General features: G+C 45.3%; 1 pseudogene; it reads left to right on the top strand.

Annotated features, from left to right (window-relative positions):
- Window positions 1-1,069: 1,069 nt before the first annotated feature.
- LOC147986897 (uncharacterized) lies at window positions 1,070-6,268 on the top strand (annotated as a pseudogene).
- Window positions 6,269-6,503: the final 235 nt, after the last annotated feature.

A 6,503-nucleotide genomic window follows, 5' to 3' on the forward strand; every position in this document is an offset into this window, starting at 1 on the left:
AAGATGGACGAGGCTGCTAATAGATGATGTGCACGCACAGACCGAAGGAGTCACCAGCCAGGGGATTGACCAGAAGGTCATGAATCGTGGACCAATCTGCATGAAAAAAATATGAAAAAAAAGATTAGCAGCAGCCAATAACCAAAATGGAACAAAATAGTGACATACCTACGGATCGAAGAGTGCAGCAAAGGTGAAGCACCATGGTGCAGTGTGCTTGTGGCTCGAGCTACGGCGCAGCCACGGCGCCAAGTGGCAGTAGCAGCCCGCGCTCGGAAAGCAGAGCAACAGACGAGGACCGAGGAGGAGGGGCACCTCTGGCACGAGCAAGGGACCGCGCTTCTCGCGTCGAGCACTAGCATGTCTCTGCAGCTCGAGCCTAGCGACGGGAGATGCGAGAGGAGATGGGGAGGCCGCGGCATGAGAGAGGCAGCAGGGAAACTGTTGGAATTATTGGGCATAACCAATATAATAATTCATATTTTGTGCCAATAATTCAAAGTAAATCCCAGAGGCTCATGTGGCCCATCCATGCATGACAAGGTTGTGTGGAAAATTGACCAATGCCATGTGTATGCGCTGTTTTATCACGCGAGAAGAAACTTGAAACAATTGACGCATAAATGGGAGAAGAAACTGAACACTTCGTGTGAGTTTTAGTGCGCTCGTTTCTTCTCTCCTTAATGGTTTTTGGTGCGTTTGTTTAATGGTGTTTATTGCACCGGTTTCTCTTCTATTAATGAAGGCCAGTTTCAACTGTTCTCACGTATATAAGAGGTCACTCCTCTATTGTTCCAAGTAGCACAACAACCTTTCATCTCATTCCAAAGCATTGAGCCACCTATCTCTTTCCCATCTCTCTTCCTGGCGTGAACCGGGAAGTGAGACAGCAGGCCTCCGAAACCCCGCCTCTTGTGATCCGGTACGGGAGAGGGGCGATCAGGTTTTTGGGGAGCGTCCTTACGCGACTGCTGGAATCTTGTTCATCATGGCTGCGAACGGCGACATCACTGACGACGAGTTCCCCAACGACGACTTCTTCCCCGACGTCAACGACCTCTTCAGCGACATGACGATCGGGACATCTGCACCTTCTGCTACTGCGCCGTATGCCATCTTATCCTCACTGTTAGGGCTAGCATTTGGTTTATTGCTAATAGCAATTGACATGGATATGATGCATTTTGCTTATGATTTTGATTGCATGACTAGTCTCAACGAATTGTTTCTAGTTTCTAGTTTCATCAATATATTGCTATTCATGTTTTATCCATTATTTTTCTGGATTAAACTAAATGGGAAAATGCCTAATTATTCAACAATCCAAAAACCTGATATGTGTAGGCAATTTTCTCCTATTGCTTTTGCTGCAACTCTCAAGCCCGCACCATTTGAGGGCATAAACTATAAGAGGTGGCGTGCGAGGGCAGTTCTTTGGCTTACCACCATGAAGTGTTTTCACGCCTCTAAAGGCAAGCCAGAGGGAGAGCTGACTGCTGAGCAGGAGCAAGCTTTCCAGGCTACAGACACCCTCTTTAGAGGTGCTGTCTTGAGTGTTCTTGGCGACAAGATTGTCGATCCATTCATGACCATCATGGTCGGTAAAGATATGTGGGATGCGCTCGAAGCCAAGTTTGGAGTCGCAGACGCAGGAAGTGAGTTGTATATCATGGAACAGTACCATGACTACAAGATGACTGATGACTGCTCCATTGTTGAGCAGGCTCATGAGATTTAGTCGCTCATTAAAGAACTTGAGCATCTCAATTGTGTGTTACCGGACAAATTCATTGCCGGAGGCATCATTGCCAAGCTTCCACCTTCATGGGGGAATTTTGCTACCTCTCTGAAGCATAAGAGGCAAGAATTTACTGTTGTCAATCTAATTGGCACTCTTGATGTGGAAGAGAAGGCGAGGGCAAAAGACACACGTGCTCGTTTCTATGAGGGGAATACTAGTGCCAATTTGGTACAAAAGAGAAATTTCCAAAACCACAAACCCAAGAACAAAAATAATTATGCGGGCAAAGGAAAATTTGATGGCAAGTACAAAGCCCCACAACCTGTCAACTTTAAGAAGAAGAAGGATACTTATAAGAAGAAAGGAAAATACCATGTATGTGGCAGTGAAGAACATTGGGCTTCATCTTGCAAGGACCGCCGGGACATGCGTCGGAATGAGAACAATAGCAAGACCGCTAATGTTGTTATTGGCGATGTTGACATGAAAGATGTCGGGTATGGTAAATTTCCTACCATTATTTCAGTATGTCATTCTCCAGATTGGTGGATTGACACCGGTGCCAATTTACATGTGTGTTCTGACATAAACATGTTTTCTTCTTATCAGGTCGCAAGAACTACACCCGTGCTGATGGGAAATGGGACACATGCTTCTGTTCATGGTGTTGGTACGGTCGATCTGAAGTTTACTTCGGGAAAGATCGTGCGATTGAAGAACGTGCAGCATGTCCCTGCTATAAATAAAAATCTTGTCAGCGGTTCTCGTTCGTGTCGATATGGTTATAAATTGGTATTTGAGTCCAATAAGGTTGTAGTATCTAAGTGTGGACAATTTGTTGGGAAAGGCTATGAGAGCGGAGGCTTGTTCCGCTTATCTTTGTCAGACTTTTGCACTAAAGTTACTAATCATGTTTGCAGTGAAACCGAATCAAATGTTTGGCATTCACGACTTTCTCATATTAACTTTGGTGTCATGATGCGGCTAGCAAATTTGAGTTTAATCCCGAAATTTACAATTGTCAAAGGTTCTAAGTGCCAAGTTTGTGTGCAAGCAAAGCAACCTCGCAAGTCTCATACGACTGTTGAGGCAAGGAATTTGGTACCACTTGAACTCATACATTCAGATCTTTGCGAGATGAATGGTGTGTTGACAAAAGGTGGAAAAAGATATTTCATGACTCTAATCGATGACTCTACTAGATATTGCATGATATATTTGTTGAAAACAAAAGATGAGGCTTTGCACTACTTTAAAATCTATAAAGCCGAAGTAGAGAATCAACTCGATCGAAAAATCAAAAGGCTTAGGTCGGATCGCGGTGGAGAGTATTTTTCTAATGAGTTCAATTTATTTTGTGAGGAACATGGTATAATACATGAGAGGACGCCTCCCTATTCCCCCCAGTCAAATGGGGTTGCCGAACGAAAGAACCGAACTCTAACTGATTTGGTTAATGCCATGTTAGATACAGCGGGACTTTCCAAGGAGTGGTGGGGGGAGGCTTTGATGACTGCAAGTCATGTCCTAAATAGAGTTCCCATAAAGAATAAAGAGATTACTCCGTTTGAAGAATGGGAAAGGAAAAGGCTTAAACTTTCCTACTTAGGGACTTGGGGTTGTTTGGCGAAGGTCAATGTACCACTTACTAAGAAGCATAAGCTTGGGCCAAAAACAGTTGATTGCGTTTTCCTGGGTTATGCTTTCCATAGCATTGGCTATAGATTTCTAGTGGTGAAATCTGAGGTACTTGACATAAATGTTGGTACCATCATGGAGTCGAATGATGCGACTTTCTTTGAGGATATTTTTCCTATGAAGGATATGCCTAGCTCATCTAGTCAGAGGTCAGAGGCAACTCCTGGACCTACTATTCCATTGGAACATTCCGAGAAAAAACACACAGATATTCCTGAGGAGGATGACAATGAAGCTCCTAGAAGGAGCAAGAGACAAAGGACTGCAAAGTCATTTGGTGAAGATTTCATTGTGTACCTCGTGAATGATACTCCGACTTCTATTTCATAAGCTTATGCATCTTCTGATGCTGACTACTGGAAAGAAGCTGTGCGTAGTGAGATGGATTCTATCATGGCTAACAGGACAAGGGAGATCACTGATCGTCCTTATGGGTGTAAACCTGTAGGGTGTAAGTGAGTGTTTAAGAAAAAACTTAGGCCCGATGGTACAATTGAAAAGTACAAGGCGCGGCTTGTAGTCAAGGGATATACCCAAAAAGAAGGTGAAGATTTCTTTGATACTTATGCCCCGGTGGCCAGATTGACCACCATTCGAGTACTACTCTCATTGGCTGCCTCACACAATCTTCTCTTTCATCAAATGGACGTTAAGACAGCTTTCCTAAATGGAGAGTTGGAGGAGGAAATTTACATGGAACAACCTGATGGTTTTGTAGTAGATGGTCATGAAGGAAAAGTGTGTAAATTGTTGAAATCTTTGTATGATTTGAGACAAGCACCTAAGCAATGGCATGAGAAGTTCGAAAGAACTTTGACATCTACGTGCTTTGTTGCAAACGTAGCCGACAAGTGTGTGTACTATCGCCATGGTGGGGGCGAAGGAGTTATATTATGTTTGTATGTTGATGACATACTTATATTTGGAACAAATCTCAAGGTCATTCAGGAAGTGAAAGATTTTCTGAATCAAAACTTTGAGATGAAAGACCTTGGAGTAGCTGATGTTATCTTGAACATCAAGCTTTTAAGAGGTGGTGATGGTGGGATCACTCTCTTGCAGTCTCACTATGTGGAGAAGATTCTGGGTCGCTTTGGATATTCAGATTGCAAACCTTCTCCGACACCTTATGATCCGAGTGTTTTGATTCGGAAGAACGAAGGAGAAACAAAAGATCAATTGAGATATTCTCAAATCATTGGCTCACTTATGTATTTAGCTAGTGCTACGAGGCCTGATATCTCGTTTTCTGTGAGTAAACTAAGCCGGTTTCTTTCAAACCCGGGAGATGTTCATTGGCATGCACTTGAGAGAATAATGCGCTATCTGAAAGGTACTGCGAGTTATGGGCTTCACTATACCAGGTATCCAAGAGTACTTGAAGGTTATAGTGATGCAAATTGGATATCTGATGCTGATGAGCTTAAAGCGACAAGTGGTTATATGTTTACACTTGGTGGTGCTGCTGTTTCCTGAAAGTCTTGCAAGCAGACCATCTTAGCAAGGTCAACAATGGAAGCAGAACTCACAGCATTAGACACGGCAACAGTTGAAGCAGAATGGCTTCCAGAACTTTTGATGGACTTGCCGGTGGTTGAAAAACCAATACCAGCTATTCTAATGAACTGTGATAATCAAACAGTGATCGTCAAGATAAACAGTTCTAAGGATAATAAGAAGTCATCAAGACACGTGAGAAGGAGACTGGTGGGGGATTGTTGGAATTATTGGGCATAACCCATATAATAATTCATATTTTGTGCCAGTAATTCAAAGTAAATCCCAGAGGCTCATGTGGCCCATCCATGCATGACAAGGTTGTGTGGAAAATTGACCAATGCCACGTGTATGCGCTGTTTTATCACGAGAGAAGAAAGTTGAAACAATTGACGCATAAATGGGAGAAGAAACTGAACACTTCGTGTGAGTTTTAGTGCGCTCGTTTCTTCTCTCCTTAATGGTTTTTAGTGCGTCTGTTTAATGGTGTTTATTGCACCGGTTTCTCTTCTACTAATGAAGGCCAGTTTCAACTCTTCTCACGTATATAAGAGGTCGCTCCTCTATTGTTCCAAGTAGCACAACAACCTTTCGTCTCATTCTAAAGCATTGAGCCGCCTATCTCTTTCCCATCTCTCTTCCTGACGTGCACCGGGAAGTGAGACAGCAGGCCTCCGAAACCCCGCCTCTTGTGATCCGGTACGGGAGAGGGGCGATCAGGTTTTTGGGGAGCGTCCTTACGCGACTGCTGGAATCTTGTTCATCGTGGCTGCGAACGGCGACATCACTGACGACGAGTTCCCCAACGACGACTTCTTCCCCGACGTCAACGACCTCTTCAGCGACATGACGATCAGGACATCTGCACCTTCTGCTACTGCGCCGTATGCCATCTTATCCTCACTGTTAGGGCTAGCATTTGGTTTATTGCTAATAGCAATTGACATGGATATGATGCATTTTGCTTATGATTTTGATTGCATGACTAGTCTCAACGAATTGTTGCTAGTTTCTAGTTTCATCAATATATTGCTATTCATGTTTTATCCATTATTTTTCTGGATTAAACTAAACGGGAAAATGCCTAATTATTCAACAGAAACAAGCACAGGAGAGGAGGGGGCTAGGAGATCGAGCGCGGGATCGAGTGGACGGCAGGAATCCACCGCTGCCACGGACGCCATCGCCGGCGCCGCTGATTCGCCGCCCTCCTCCGTGGCCGCTGCCGCCGTCGCTGTGGTTGGCGGGAGCCGCCTAGGCGTGCGGGGCCGCGCGGGGGCGTGTTGGGGGAGGAAGAACGCGGGCGCGGGATCCGCCGCCGCCGTCGGATGAGGAGCGAGCGAGTGAGGGAGGCGGCTGCGTGGGAGGGAGGGAGGAGGCGGCTAGGTCCCCGTCACAGGAGTGCCCACCTTTTATACCCAAGTGCACGAAATGACGAAAATGCCCCCAGCGGGGCAGGCTATTTACGCGCGGTGGCACGACCGGGGCGCACACAACGGTCTCGGTTTGATCCGACGGCTGAGATCAATCCGTGACGAGATCCGACGGTCCAAACGACATCAAGGAA

Source organism: Triticum urartu, chromosome 2A (assembly GCF_056163025.1).
Source record: "Triticum urartu cultivar PI428250 chromosome 2A, HENAU_Tu73, whole genome shotgun sequence".
Taxonomy (NCBI): domain Eukaryota; kingdom Viridiplantae; phylum Streptophyta; class Magnoliopsida; order Poales; family Poaceae; genus Triticum; species Triticum urartu.